This window comes from Stenella coeruleoalba, assembly GCF_951394435.1.
Source record: "Stenella coeruleoalba genome assembly, chromosome: 15".
Lineage (NCBI taxonomy): Eukaryota > Metazoa > Chordata > Mammalia > Artiodactyla > Delphinidae > Stenella > Stenella coeruleoalba.
Genome location: NC_137161.1, coordinates 23,443,538 through 23,458,711, shown reverse-complemented (window position 1 = coordinate 23,458,711; position 15,174 = coordinate 23,443,538). Strand labels below are relative to the sequence as shown.

General features: G+C 50.0%; 1 pseudogene across 1 annotated transcript in view; it reads right to left on the bottom strand.

Annotated features, from left to right (window-relative positions):
- LOC307198033 (fer-1-like protein 4) overlaps window positions 1-14,971 on the bottom strand; it is a 48,044-nt pseudogene extending 33,073 nt beyond the window's left edge. The window contains exons 1-17 of the transcript in view: window positions 14,893-14,971; window positions 14,557-14,612; window positions 14,112-14,200; window positions 13,915-14,014; window positions 12,447-12,538; window positions 12,236-12,277; window positions 11,826-11,959; window positions 11,230-11,290; window positions 10,981-11,112; window positions 10,631-10,693; window positions 10,466-10,550; window positions 10,055-10,214; window positions 9,755-9,938; window positions 9,375-9,668; window positions 9,120-9,220; window positions 2,777-2,870; window positions 2,587-2,703 (exon numbers count right to left, since the gene is read on the bottom strand). The product of the transcript in view is annotated as a fer-1-like protein 4 (transcript). The remainder of the gene's footprint in view (window positions 1-2,586; window positions 2,704-2,776; window positions 2,871-9,119; window positions 9,221-9,374; window positions 9,669-9,754; window positions 9,939-10,054; window positions 10,215-10,465; window positions 10,551-10,630; window positions 10,694-10,980; window positions 11,113-11,229; window positions 11,291-11,825; window positions 11,960-12,235; window positions 12,278-12,446; window positions 12,539-13,914; window positions 14,015-14,111; window positions 14,201-14,556; window positions 14,613-14,892) is intronic.
- Window positions 14,972-15,174: the final 203 nt, after the last annotated feature.

Genomic DNA, 15,174 nt, shown 5'->3' with positions numbered 1-15,174 from the left:
TATTGGCAAACCGAATCCAACAGCATATAAAAAGGATTATATACCATGACCAAGTGGGATTTATCTCAGGAATGCTAGAGAGGTTCAACCTAAGAAAATCAATCAACGTAATTTAGCACAATAATAGAACAAAGGGAAAAAACACAAATGAGTATCTCAACTAATGCAGAAAAGGCATCTGACAAAATTCAACATCCTTTCATGATAAAAAAAAATACATACTCAGAAAACTAAGAACAGAAGTTAACGTCCTCAACCTGATAAAGGGCATTTATGAAAAACCCACAGCCAACATCATACTTAATAGTGAAAGAATGAAAGCTTTTCCTCCAAGATTAAGAACAAAACAAAATGGAAAATTACAATTTTGGAAACACGGTATCTCTTGTATCAGCCATTGTAAGCTTGACAGCTTCCCAACACTTAAAGATTTTTCTAATGAGGTTTGTGATGATATTAACGAATATGATTTCTTAATACTGTATAATGAAATGCATGAACATTTGGAAAGTATGCATAATTCAGGGAAGCAAATTTCCAAGTGACCTATGTATGATGATTCAAAGTCATTCAAGGATAATAGATCCATTCAAAGTGCAAGACAGACCAATGGATTTTAATATAACAGAGTATAAAAATTCTTTGCCAGACATTTGCAAAAAATGTAAAGCAATATCGTTGTTCTCACTACATTTTTTGTTTTGGAGAATTTACTTATTTTACTTTTTTTTTTTTTTTTTTTTTTTTTGCGGTACGCGGGCCTCTCACTGCTGTGGCCTCTCCTGTTGTGGAGCACAGGCTCTGGACGCGCAGGCTCAGCGGCCACGGCTCACGGGCCTAGCCGCTCCGTGGCATGTGGGATCTTCCCGGACCGGGGCACAAACCTGTGTCCCCTGCATCGGCAGGCACACTCTCAACCACTGTGCCACCAGGGAAGCCCCTATACTTATTTTTCTAAAAATATATGTATGTTTCCCTATATAAATATACAAAAAAACATGTAATAGGTTTACTATTGTTATTTTAAATGAATTAATAAATAATTTTTTATTTCTATGGTTTTAAATTTTTTCAGTTTTAGTTTATATAATAGGGAATATCAGTAGATACATCTATATAAACAAAAGCTCATTTGGGTCCCCAGTAATTACTCTGAGGCTGTAAAGGAGTCCTGAGACCAAAAAAGTTTGAGAATCACTGCCCTAGAGACTCTTCCACTTACATCCAGGACATGTATAAAAATAGTCTTGGAAACATTGTTTCTAACCACCATGCGTTGGAATCAACACACATATCCATCAGTAGTGGGATGGATAAGTGAATTATAGTATAGTCATACAGTGGGATATTATACAGCAATGAAAATGGACAAATTACAGCTATATACAATAAACATAATATTAAGTTTTAAAAAAAGCAAAATAATATAAACAGTATTATACAAAGTTTGAAAAATAGTGAAACTAACCTATATTATTTCAGGAGGCATATTTAAATCAGAAAATGTTTTTAAATGTCAGCTGACAACAGAAGGTTTTCATTCCAAATAAATAAAGTAATTTGGGGACCTCCCTGGTGGAGAAGTGGTTAAGAATCCACCTGCCAATGCAGGGGACACGGGTTTGAGCCTTGGTCTGGGAAGATTCCACATGCTGTGGAGCAACTAAACCCATGTGCCACAACTACTGAGCCTGCCCTCTGGAGCCCATGAGCCACAGCTACTGAGCCCGCGTGCCTAGAGCCCATGCTCTGCAACAAGAGAAGCCACCACAGTAAGAAGCCCGTACACCGCAACGAAGACCCAATGCAGCCAAAAATTAATTAATTAATTAATTTTTCTAAAAATTAAAAAAATAATAATTTTGCACTAAAATTCACTTTAATAAGGTCTCTATTCTGTATCTCCTTCCACTACTCTGCCTTCCAGCTGCGCCTTTGCACATGCTGTCCATTCTTTCATATTTGCCAAACTCCAACGTGCCCTTCGAGATCTGAGACCAATATCCAAACTCCTCACTGTTTGACCCTGAGGACATATTGGCCCCAGCGATCCAAACTTTCTGTGCCTTTGGGAATGACTGAGCTTCAGAGTGGGGCAGAACTGGCTTTGAATTCTAGCTCTGACACTTAACCAGCTATGACATGGTGGATCAGTCACTTTCCCTCTCTAAGCCTCAGTTTCTGCACCTGTCAAATGGGGTAACATCTTCCCAAGGCTGTTGAGTCACACGAGGTAATACATGCAGATGCTTAGCCAAGGAAGCTTTCTATAAATGTGAACTTCCTTTACCCTTCCCGTGTGTTGTGTTCAGAGCTTCAAACCAGGAAAGTCATGCCAAGGAAATGTACTCTCAGACCTTCTTCCAAAGAGATCTTGCATGTTCCCTGTATCCCTGCTGGGCCCTACAATGTACATCGTCACCCTTAGCTACTCCAAATGGAGCTCAGTCCTATGCTCAGAGCAACAGGTCCCATGGCCTGGTATCAATCCACAGGACAAATGTTAGGTCACCCCTGCCCAAAGACCTCCAGTAGGCTTAGAAGAAAGGGTATTCAGGGTGGGGAAATGGGTGGGTGAGGCATTACCTCCTGGGCCAGGAAGCGCAGTTTCACCAGGAGCTTCTTGGCCAGTGCCACCTTCTCTTGCACATTGCTCTGTCTCAGGCCCCGAAGGAGCCACAGTCCTTGCTTTGCCAACAGGTTCTGAAAGGGCAGGAAGAGAACATGAGTGGAGGGTCCTTGCTGGGTGCCCCGATCCCCCTTCCCCAGACTGTACCAGGCTAAACGCCAGCTGTTTCCCTTGGCATCTGCATAGATCCAGCGCGTTGGGCCGAGTCATTGTCCTGTGCTCAGCACCGTGGCAAAACTGTCTGCAAGAGCAGTAGCGGGTGTGGCAGGTGGGAATCAAAGGAGAGAACACTGACCCTTAGGGGCCACCTCCCTCAGAGCAGGCCTCCCATGCCCAGCCTCCGTCACAGCTCCTCTCAGTCTTGTTCTCAAGGAGGCATCCTTCCTCAGCCAAGGATGGATTCTATATTTGAACCACTCCCCAACTCATCAAGGCCAGCCTCACTTTGGAGACCCAGAATGTACTAGCATTTAACTATTTACTGCCCTGGCTACTCAAAGTGTGGCCCAGGCCCAACAGCATTGGTATTACCTACTTAGAAACGTAGAATCTCAGCCCCACCCCAGACCTGCTGCATCAGAAATCTGCATTTTTATACCTGGAGGATTCAGATGCATGTTAAAGGCTCACATGGGCTGTACTTGACAGTTCCAACACTGACCAAAGATAGTTCAAACATTACATGCTCAAACCAAGTGCATGAGTTCCAATGACTGCTCCAGGCCCCCACCTTGAAAGCGAACCCTGCTTCACTTCAAAACTTCCAAGTCATCCTTCACTGCTCTTTCTTTCACTCACATTCCACATCGATCCCATCAGCATATCATTTAGGCTCTACTTTCAAAATATATTCAAAATCTGACCACTTTCCCCCTTTTCCAGGACCACCCTAGTCCAAGCCACCATCACTTCTCACCAGGATTATTGCAACACCCTCCTAGCTGTTCTTACCACGTCCACTCTTACCCTCTCTCCTACGGAATATTCTCAATATAGCATCCAGAATGAGCTTTTCAATGCTTTCCAGACCATTTCACTCCTCTCCAGAAGTTTCTCATCTCAGAGTTAAAAATAAAATTCCGGGCTTCCCTGGTGGCGCAGTGGTTGAGAGTCCGCCTGCCGATGCAGGGGACACGGGTTCGTGTCCCAGTCTGGGAAGATCCCACATGCCACGGAGCGGCTGGGCCCGTGAGCCATGGCCGCTGAGCCTGCGCGTCTGGAGCCTGTGCTCCGCAACAGGAGAGGCCACAACAGTGAGGGGCCCGTGTACCGCAAAAAATAAAATAAAATTCCTTTTTTTAAAAAATTTATTTATTTTATTTTTGGCTGCGTCGGGTCTTCATTGCTGCACGCGGGCTTTCTTTAGTTGCGGGGAGAGGGGATACTCTTCATTGTGGTGCGCAGGCTTCTCATTGCGGTGGCTTCTCTTGTTGCAGAGTACGGGCTCTAGGCGCACAGGTTTCAGTAGCAGCGGCACATGGGCTCAGTAGTTGTGGCTCGGGGGCTCTAGAGCGCAGGCTCAGTAGTTGTGGTGCATGGGCTTAGTTGCCCCGTGGCATGTGGGATCTTCCCAGACTAGGGCTTGAACACGTGACCCTGCATTGGCAAGTGGATTCTTAACCACTGTGCCACCAGGGAACCCCCCCAAATAAAATTCTTTAAATGGCCTAGAAGGCCCTACATGCTCTGTTTCTCTTTATCTCCCTGTCTTCACCAAATATTACTCTCCCCTCACACACAGCCCTACAGTCACACTGGCCTTTTTGCTGCTCCCTGAATACGCCAAGCCCGTTACTACCTCAGCACCTTTGTATTAGCTGCTCCCTCTGCTGGACTGTCAGGCCCCTAGATCTTTCCATGGCTCACTCTCCCCTTCTTCATTCAGGTCTTTGCTCAAATGTTATCTCTTCACAGACCTTCCCAGGTCATCCCCTCTAAACAGTCCCTGCTACTTTCTCCACCCTCATACTCTGCTTTATCCATCTCTCCAAATAGAATGTAAGGTATGGGGCTTCCCTGGTGACGCAGTGGTTAAGAATCTGCCTGCCAATGCAGGGGACACGGGTTCGAGTCCCAGTCTGGGAAGATTCCACGTGCCGCAGAGCAACTAAGTCCATGAGCTACAACTACTGAGCATGCACTCTAGAGCCCACGAGCCACAACCACTGAGCCCATGAGCCTAGAGACCATGCTCCACAATAAGCCCGCACACCGCAACAAAGAGTAGCCCCCACTCACCGCAACTAGAGAAAGCCTGCACACAGTAATGAAGACCCAATGCAGCCAAAAATAAAAATAAATAAATTTATTTTTAAAAATACATTAAAAAAAAGAAAGTAAGGCATGGCGGGGACTTCATTTTGATTACCACTGTAACCTCAGGGCCTGGCACCTAATAGATGCTCAAAAAATATTTGTCAGGTAAAGTAAAATGATTTTTGAAACATGATATTTTGGTCCCTTTTTGACCCCTAATGATGTCTTAACTTTTTATTATGGAAATTTTCAAAAATATATAAAATAAGTGACTCCAAGGATTTTTCACCTAATACTGCTCCCAGAGCTTATCTTTTCAACTTACTAATGCTCTTTGCTCCAAGACTTCTATTGGCAGAAATAATCTGACATAAAATAACACAAAATAAAACTGACAAGAGTCAAAACTGCACCTATTTAAATGTCAATTATACCTCAATTTAAAAAAAAACTGCACTTATTGGGACTTCCCTGGTAGTCCAGTGGTTAAGACTCTGTGCTCCCAGTACAGAGGGCCCAGGTTTGATCCCTGGTCAGGGAACTAGATCCCTCATGCCGCAACTAAAGATCCCACATGCCACAACTAAAAAAAAAAAAAAAAAAAATCCTGCATGCCACAACGAAGATCTCACACGCGGCAACAAAGATCCTGCATGCCACAACTAAGACCCACCTCAGCCAGATATATAAATAAATAAATAATAAATAAAAACTGCACTTATTAACATTTGCTATTGATTAAAAATTGACAGAAGAGGGGCTTCCCTGGTGGCGCAGTGGTTGAGGGTCCGCCTGCCGATGCAGGGGACGCGGGTTCGTGCCCCGGTCTGGGAGGATCCCGCATGCCGCGGAGCGGCTGGGCCCGTGGGCCATGGCCGCTGTGCCTGCGCGTCCGGAGCCTGTGCTCCGCGGCGGGAGAGGCCGCAGCGGTGAGAGGCCCGCGTACCGCAAAAAAAAAAAAAAAAAAAAAAGTTGAAAAAAAAATATTGACAGAAGAGGGGCTTTCCTGGTGGCGCAGTGGTTGAGAGTCCGCCTGTCGATGCAGGGGACACGGGTTCGTGCCCGGGTCCGGGAAGATCCCACATGCCGTGGAGTGGCTAGGCCCGTGAGCCATGGCTGCTGAGCCTGCGCGTCCGGAGCCTGTGCTCCGCAACGGGAGAGGCTGCAACAGTGAGAGGCCCGCGTACCGCAAAAAAAAAAAAAAAAAATTGACAGAAGAAAAAAAATCTTCTTGACAAGATTTAGATCCACAAAATTGGATTCAGGGAAATTAGATCCGCTAGAAATAATAGCACCCCCACAAACCCACACACACACACATCACACTGGATAAAGCTATAAGAAGTGAAATACAGGGACTTCCTTGGCGGTCCAGTGGTTAAGACTCTGTGCTTCCACTGCAGGGGGCACGGGTTCAATCCCTGGTTGGGGAACTAAGATCCCGCATGCCATGCAGCCAAAAGAGAAAAAAAAAATTTTAATAAATAATAATGCTGTTTTTTAAAAAAGATGAAATATGATTTGAACAGATCTTTCGTTGAAAGTTCCCTGACAAAGAATAATTTTAGTAATAAAATAATTTCAGTAAAGTGAAAATGGAAAGAGTTTAATTGCACCTTATAGACAATCAAGCAAGGAATTAAATTGGATTAAAGTTTGTTGCTCTTTTGGAAACATAGAGAATGTAGACAGAGAAGAGAGGCTTACAATGAAGCCCTAAGACATACCCATATGAACGTTTGGAACATTCAGAGGTAAAGAAGATAGAGAGCGAGCAAAAGAGATGAGAAGGAATGGCCAGGGAAGCCGAAGGAAAACCAAGGGTATGGAAATCAACACCAGAGTCTTTCAAGAAGGAGGGTGGGGTCAACTGTGTCCACTGATACTGAAAGGTTGAGTAAGATGAGGACAGAAAAGTGACCAACAACCAAGTCCTTGGCTGAGTCCTCCTCCTTGACCCTCCCTCTAAATGCTGGAGCTTGCCAGGTCCTTAGATTTGTTTGGGGTTTTTTTGGCCTCGCCGAGCAGCATGTGGACCAGGGATCGAATCCAGGCCCCCTGCCTTGGAAGTGCAGAATCTTAACCACGGGACCACCAAGGAAGGAAGTCCAGATTTTTCCTTTTTTTTTTTTTTTTTGTTCCCTAGGTGATCTTATCCAATCCCATCTACATATAAACACCCTGCAATTTTACATTTCTAGCCCTGAACTCTCCCCAGAGCTCAACTCCTATAGCTAACAGCCTGGCAGACATATCCATTTAGAAGTCTAACAGGCATATATCTCAAAGTTAACATGTCCAGGGACTTCCCTGGTGGCTCAGTGGTTAAGAATCCGCCTGTCAGTGCAGGGGACATGGGTTCGAGCCCTGGTCCGGGCAGATCCCACATGCCGCAGAAGAACTAAGCCCATGCACCACAACTACGGAGCCTGTGCTCTAGCGTCCGTGAGCCACAACTACTGAGCCTGAGTGCCATAACTACTGAAGCCCGTGTGCCTAGAGCCCGTGCTCTGCAGCAAGAGAAGCCACCCAATGAGAAGCCCGGGAACCGCAATAAAGAGTAGCCTCCGCTTGCCGCGACTAGAGAAAAGCCCGCACGCAGCAACAAAGACCCAAGGCAGCCAAAAATAAAAATAAATTTAAAAAAAAAAGTTAACATGTCCAAAAAGGGGCTTCTGATATCCCCTCCACTCCCATCAGAACTTCTCCTTCTCTTGTTTTCCATAGCTCAGTAAATAGCACCATCTACATAGCTGTGCAAGTCAAAATCTTGGGAGTCATTCATGACTCTCCTCTGCACATTTTCCTCCTCCCCTAAGCCTATTCATTAGCCAGTCCTGAGGTGTCACTTCCAAAGTCTCTACTGCTCTTGAATTCATTCCCGTCACCCTGTATCCACTGCAACCACCCTAGATTCATTTCATCATTATTGGTCACCTGAATTATTACAATGCCCTCTATAGTACTCTCTCTGCTTCCTCTCATATCATCCCTCCCACACTGATCCTTTTTAAGGATAAATTAGAGCATATCCCTTCTCTTTTCAAAATGTTCAGTGGCTCCTCATTTCACTCAAAGAAGAAGCCAAGGCCGCTACAATGGCCTATGTGACTCCCACATGCCTCTCCCCACTATCATCCTCCTTTCCCCCCACACCCTCCAGCCTCAGCTACTCTGTTCATTCTGCTGCACTCACACTGGTCCCTTGCTCTTCCTCAAACACACCAGGCATGCTTCACCTCAGGGCCTTTGCACATGCTGTCCTTGCTGCCTGGAACACCCTTACAGACATGGCTTGCTCCTTCATCTTCTTAATGTCAACATCACCATGGCCTCCCCTTGCCATCTTTTCTAAAATTGCAATGTCTCTCTGAAATACTTCCTTGCTTTATTTTCTCCCTAACACTATCCTTATCATACTTCTTATATTTCTGCCTTGTTGTTTACATGTTTATTATCTGTGTCTCCATTCAGCCTCCACCCCCACAAGAATGTAAGTTCCAGAAATCTTTGTGGACAAGAATGCTTATTCACTGTTATTCTTGTGCCTAAAACAGTGTCTGGCATAGTCAGTCTTATAAATATTAGTGAGTAAATGGATAAACAACCCTTTTGAGAAGAGGATCAGAAAAACACTGAAGTGCCTGGAGCAGGTTATGGAATCCAGGGCAGTGAAGGTCAAAGATGGAAGTGACTAGAACAAATATATGTGGTTACAGTAATGACCTGGTAACTAGGGACCAGTTGGTGCTGCAGGAGAGAAAGTGGACAATTGCAGAGCTAATTCTTCCAGTAGGTGAGAGGAGATGAAATCAGGATCACAGCTGTGGCTTTGGGAGGAGGTCACCTCCTCTGCTGTAGCAGGAAAAGAAGGAGAGCAGATGGTTGCAGAAGCTGGCAAGACAGTAGACTGGATGGAGGAAGATGAGGCTTCTATTTTCTCCATGAATTAGGAAAGGAAGCCATTAGCTGGAAGGAGTGTGGAGGAACAGAGCAGGGGAATCTGAGGAGAGAGGGAAATGCATAAGCCTATAGGAGCTCGGCAAAGGGAGTTTATTGGAGGGGAGTGGCCTAACCCCCAATAATTTCTATCAAGTTCCCTCAACAATCATCTCCTCATTCTTCTGTACAGTGCTGAGCAAACGCAGTTTCCAGAGCCCTTGGGTCCAGACAGCCATCATGAGTTTCCCTCACCCTGGAGGTGGCAGCAAGGAGGGGGAGGCTCTCAGCTCACCTGCTCCCAGCCACCAGCTCTTCCAGTGCCTGCTTCAGCCGTGAGCAGGTCCCGGAAGTGGGGCTGCGCTGCAGACTCTCAACCTCCTGCAGCCCCCGGTCCTGCGGCACCAGGTGAGAAGGTCAGACTCCGACCTCTTTTACACCACACCCTCATCCCGAGGCCCCGCCCACTCACAACTGCACCTCTTGGCCCCACCCTTTGACTCCAACTTGTTCTCTGTTCAGTTTTTCAAGCCCTTTGCTGGCTCCGCACCTTTCTAAGCGGAGCTAGGTCGCGAGGATGGGGTTTGCAGTCGGAGGCGGGACCCAGGGCAGAGAGGGCCCAGGCAGAGGCTGCACGCGTCGTCCAGATGCGCTCACCCGCCCCGCCCGGATGCGAGATCTGCCTCAGGTCCAGCAAGTGCGTGGCGAGGGCCACATCGACCAGGGGCGCGTCGTCCCGTAGCTGCAGACGAAGGCGGCGCATCAGCGGCGGCAAGAGCTCCACGAAGCTCAGCTGCTCGTTCCACTCGGGCGCCGTCGCCTCGCCGCGCAACGACGTCTCGCCCTGAGCGCGGCGGCGAAGACAGGCGGAGAGGGGTCAGCGCCGATCAAGGCCTAGGCCTCCGCCGAGTGAGGACGGGAGGGACTTACCTGCTGCCCCAGGAAAGACACCCGCACATAGGGGTCCATGAGGACGCGCTGGTCGTGCAGGGCGCGGGCCAGGCTGCCCAGCAGACCGGGGCGCAGCGCCGGAAGCCCCTCGGCGCGGTACACACGCACTCGCAGCCGCGCCCACGGCCTCTCCGCTGCCACCCGACGCGGCAGCAGCAGGTTCCTAAGGGAGCCGGGCGCTGAGGGTCCCAGAAGCCCGAGGCTCGGCCCCTCCCCGTCTCCGCATCCCAGAGGCCACGCCCCGTCCTAGTCTCCCCTCCCCATCTCACCCCAGCTCACTTCTCGATGTCCGAACTGTGGCCAGGGCCCGGGGGTGGCAGCGGAGGGGCCAAGGCCCCGCGCGCCCTCACGGACAAAGTGACCTTGACGAAACCTTTGGTCCCGGCGCATGTATCCCGGGAGTCGTGCAGAGAAGCCCATTTCTGATAGAAGTGGCCATATGGGGACGGAGGAGCAGACCAGGGGTCAGGGGAGACCGGTGGGATGCGCAGGGTGGTCGTGGGGCTGCGATCCGAGTGCTGGACAACGGCCGGGGTTCAAGTCCAGCTCAGGAAAGAGGAGCGGCAGTGCGTGGAGGTCAGACGTCGGAAGAGATTGCTGTCTCACAAGTTAGTACACTGGGCTCAGGGCCCAGAGGTTCAGCTTCCCTTGCCCGTGCAGAGGAGTCTCAGTGAGGGGAGGGTTCAGTACCTGGCTGGTCGAAGATAATGCCCAGGTCCATTCTGAAGGTGCCTATCCGGGTGGCCATAAAGGGGAGGGTCTACGAATGGAAAGCCTGGGGAAAGGTGGCGTTAGTCCTGGAGCTTCGGCATCTCCCCTTCTCTGACGGAAACCTCTCACCCCTACCCGCCTCACCGTGATCTCCAGCAGCAAGTCCTGGAGGTGAAGCCGGGTCTCATGAAATTCAAACAAGAAGTACTGGGTTGAAGTGGGGAAGCGAGAGAAGTGAGAGAAGGTTATACGTGAAGGGTTCACGCCAGGTGGTCCCTGCCTCTGGCAAAGAGAACGCTCTCCTTCCCCACCCTACCTCACCACCACCGCCCGCAACTCGGAGACCACACCTCTTTGCACCCTTTCCCGCAAAGAGCCCTTAGCTTCAGGCCCGCCAATAGGCTCGCTTCCACCTAGGCTACGCCCCCTCCACACAGTTCTTATCCTGGGTCCCGCCCATTCCCTCCGGCTCCCCCGTCTTTGGTTGCACCCACTTCGTTGAAGAAGGGGCAATTTGTCCCGCGCTGCGTGGCGGTCACTCGGCGTTGCTCCCCAACGCGCACGGCCACGTAGGGATTAATGTTGACTCCCACCAGCTTCCGGGCCTCGAGCACCGTGACCCCCACCTAAAGGATGGGGAAGGAGGAGAAAAGGAAGCTAAGCCTGCCTCGGTATGAGGGAAGAACGGGTGTGGAGGGCGGGTGGTATTCCCCAAGGGTTCAGGCCTGGAGGGGGAGCGGTACCTGGAAGTCCTGGGCCCTGGATACCTGGAAGGGATCCCCGCGGGCCAGGTCCCGAGCTCGGCTGCGGAGAGGCTTACAGTCAGCTCTCACTTCACTTCCTCCCCTCCACCCCGCCGTCCACACACACACCCTTGCTTGGCGCTGGAGATAAGATCTCTCCCTCTGAAGATTCTGAGTCCTTCTAGCCTTATCTTGCCTCCATCTCAGTTCTACACTCAGAATTTGACTCATTCCTGGAGCCCAAAAACCATGCATTCATTCAACAAAGATTGAATGAGCACCTTCTATGTACCAACACTGTTCTAGGCACTGGAACACTGCAGTGAACAAAGGAGGCAACATTCCTTGCCCTCAACAGGATTTCATCACTTTCATGGGTTCCAGAGGCCATGTGTGAGCCAGTGTAACTGTGTGTGAATGTAGCAGTGTCTATGCCTAGGAATGAATGACCCTTGACCGCAGGATATCCACTCCCCCACCCATACCCTGAGACCATGTGTTTGTGAGGGTGGACAGGCACAGGCCTGCATGTATGAGTGAGTGAGGTTGACACACTGCTAGGCTATGGGAGCAGGTGCTCAGTGGGTACAAGTTACCTCTTGAGGGGGCTGAACGCGACGCCAGAAAGCTCCACATCAGGCTTGTCCTCCAGCTCCAGCTCCAGCTTGTTGTCCTCATCGCCCTGCGGCCCAATGCCACTGCCCACTGCTCCAGCCGGGCCTCCCCAGGCCTCACAGGAAAGGCCGTCAAGGAACATGTCTTGGACTTACCACCCATCTCTGGGCACCCATCTCTGACTTCCCTGACTCTAGGACCCACCCCTGCCCCTTGGTCTGACCCCTAACCTGGGAAACCTCTAGTTCCAGAATTGACCCCTGATTCTAGGACTGAGTTCTCACCCTGGAATTGGTCCAGTACTGATCCCAGACCCAGGGACTGACCCCACATCACTGGCTCCCAATCCCAAGACTGACCCTGTAATCCCAGGTCATCCCCACGTACTCACTCCAGCTCCTGGAAGCCCACATTGGGAATGATCAACTCTGAGCTGGGAGAAGGAGAAATGACAGGAGAGGGCCATGCCTGACTACAGAGCTACAACCTGGGCAGCACGGGTCCAAGGGTCACCATATCCAGCAGATCCACAGTGGAATTGGGTACCACTTCTCTCTTACCAAGGCCTGCCTGGGCCTTGGTTAGGTGGGTGGGAGGGTTACCTGTCCTGAATGGGTGCTCCAAAGTCCTCTTCTGCCCAGGCTCCAGTTTCACCCTCTGGGGGCTGGTACTTCAGGTCAAGTTCCACCTGGACCTAAAACCAGATACACAGTAGGCCTTGGACCCCTCAAACTACCCTGATGCTAAGAAAAGCCCAAAGACAATGCCTTTTATTCCACCTATAAACAGAGACCCTCCTGGCCTGCATCTCTGATGACTTGTGGTTCCTCTATGATCATTAATAATAGTGAGTACTCATAAGCTATCAAGGGTTTCCCTGGTGGCGCAGTGGTTGAGACTTTGCCTGCTGATGCAGGGGACACGGGTTCGTGCCCCGGTCCGGGAAGATCCCACGTGCCGCGAAGCGGCTGGGCCCGTGAGCCGTGGCCGCTGAGCCTGCGTGTCTGGAGCCTGTGCTCCGCAACGGGAGAGGCCCACGTACCACACACACAAAAAAACAAAAAACATAAGCTATCAAGAGCTTACCTGATGCAAGTAACCTCTTTAAGGGGGCCAACACAATTCCAAAATTCTCTCATCGCTCTTGGAAATCCATTAGTGTGGCCTTCACAGCTCTGCGTGATCTGGCCCCTGCCAACATTTCCAGTCCCATCCCTTATGGGGTCTGCTCCTGCCCTGCACCCTGGTTATGCTCTCTCAGGGCGCTGGGCTTTTGCATATGCTGGTTCTTCCGCCTGCAACATTCTCTCCTCCCACTTATTTATCACCTATCGTATCCTTCAATTCCAAGCTCAAACATTACTTCCTCAGGGAACCTTTTCTGAACCCCAAATAGGTCACAGCCCTCTGTTATACATTCTCCCAGCCCACTACCAGCTCTTTTGTAACACCAATCGGTGTCAATTTTACATTTATTTGTGTGAATATTTGTTTAATGTTTGCCTCTCTCTTCAGATATGGAGCTCTAAGAGGGCAAGTCCTTATGTGGTTTTGTTCACCACTCAGTCGTCATTGCTCAGCACTGCACTTGGCTTATACTCAGAGCTCAGCGAATGACAAAAGACTGAATGAAAAGCTGGACATTTTGTACAACTCCACATAAGGTAAGTAAGGAAACAACCTAGAGAAGCTGAATAACTTGTCCAAGTTCTCAGCTGGGAAGTGGTGGACTTGAGATTTGAACCCAGGTTCATTTCTACCAGGCTGTACTGCCCCTCCATGAAACACCAGGAAAATCCAGCCAGGTTCATCTTCGTCCCCTACAGGAGCTGCGCCTGGTACGGGGTCAGGGAGCAGCACGGAGCTCCTTATCTTCCCTTGCCACACAACTCTGGCCCTCAGAGCTGAACCTGAATCTTGGCCTGGGGGCTGTAATGAAAGGCGCCCTGGCTCAGGGGCCTTGTTACCACTCCTGTCTGGGTCTGGGTTTTCCCCCCGGAGAAACGGAACCCTCTATCTAGAGGGACTCTCAGGCTTGGGGGTGGCAGGCTGGGGGCTGACGGAACTCACTGGGGACACGCGCAGATTCTCATCCACTAGGGCCTCCTGCAGCACCAAATGCCCTGCAGTCTGTAGCTGCTGCAGGGATATCACCAGCGTCCCCAGAGACCTGGGGGTGTGGCATGAAGCAGAAGAATGACCCAGGAGAATGGTCGCAAGCCACCCTCTCCCCCTACTTGCATCCTTGGCTCCCCAGGCCTGCTCACCTGGGGCTGAACACATGGCTGCAGCTGACCACCTGTACAGACAGTCACTCCCCAGCCAGTGGAGCCTCATAGTGTGGCCAACGGAACAGCTGGGAATTGGAGGAACCTTGTGACACCCAGTGCTGGGCTGACACTGACCCCTAATCCAGAGTCTGAAATAGGAGCCAACCCTAAAAACTGAGAGCTAACTCTATGACTGATCTCCTAAACCTGGAACCAACCCTCCCAAACTAGGGCTGATCTGGGGCTAACTACCAATCAAGAACTAATCCCCCCCAGTCTTGATTCTGACTTGCCCAAACTGAGTCTAACCTCTTTAGCCGGAAATCAACCCCACCTCCTGAGACTATACCTCCCAAAGCCAGGAATAAACCTCCCAAACCAAGGATGGACTCATATGGGGCACAGATCAGCCTCTCCCCATCCAGAATCCAACCCCACTGACCTCACTGATATCTGCTTCTTGACCACAGTGAATTCTCCTTGTTTTCTGGATGAAACCTGCTCAGAATTGAATCTAGTCATTTATCAGCTCCTCCCCACGCACACAAAAAAATCATCCCTCCATTCACTCTTGGCCCAGGGTCTAATCCCCCTGGACTCACCCTTAAAGAGACATAGAAGATAGGGAGGGAGGGAAGCAGAGAGTTGGAGACATTGGACTTGGGGAGAAAGGGGACAGGCTGTAGAGATGCCTAGGGATGGGGTGGGGGGCCTGGGGAATGGAGGAACTGGAGCTCTCCAGTTCCAAAAATTCTCAGAGCACCCCTGCAAACCTCACCTCGAAAGCTGAGCCTCACCTGTAGGTCATGGGTGCCCGGCAGCCCTGTCAGTCACCGCACACACACGGTCAGAGCCATTGTCCCAGGGCCAATGGCTCTGCCTCTGCCTGCTTGCCCTCCTGCCCACCTGCCCACCCACCTGAATCGCCTCTGACTCACTGGACTCACTCAGCAGGTTCAGCAATCCCTGCCCTTTAGTCAAACACAAAATCAGCAGGCCTGGGGGTCACGGGTAGGGAGGAAGTGGGAAGACAGAGAGATAGGGGTAAGGTCCCTGTGGT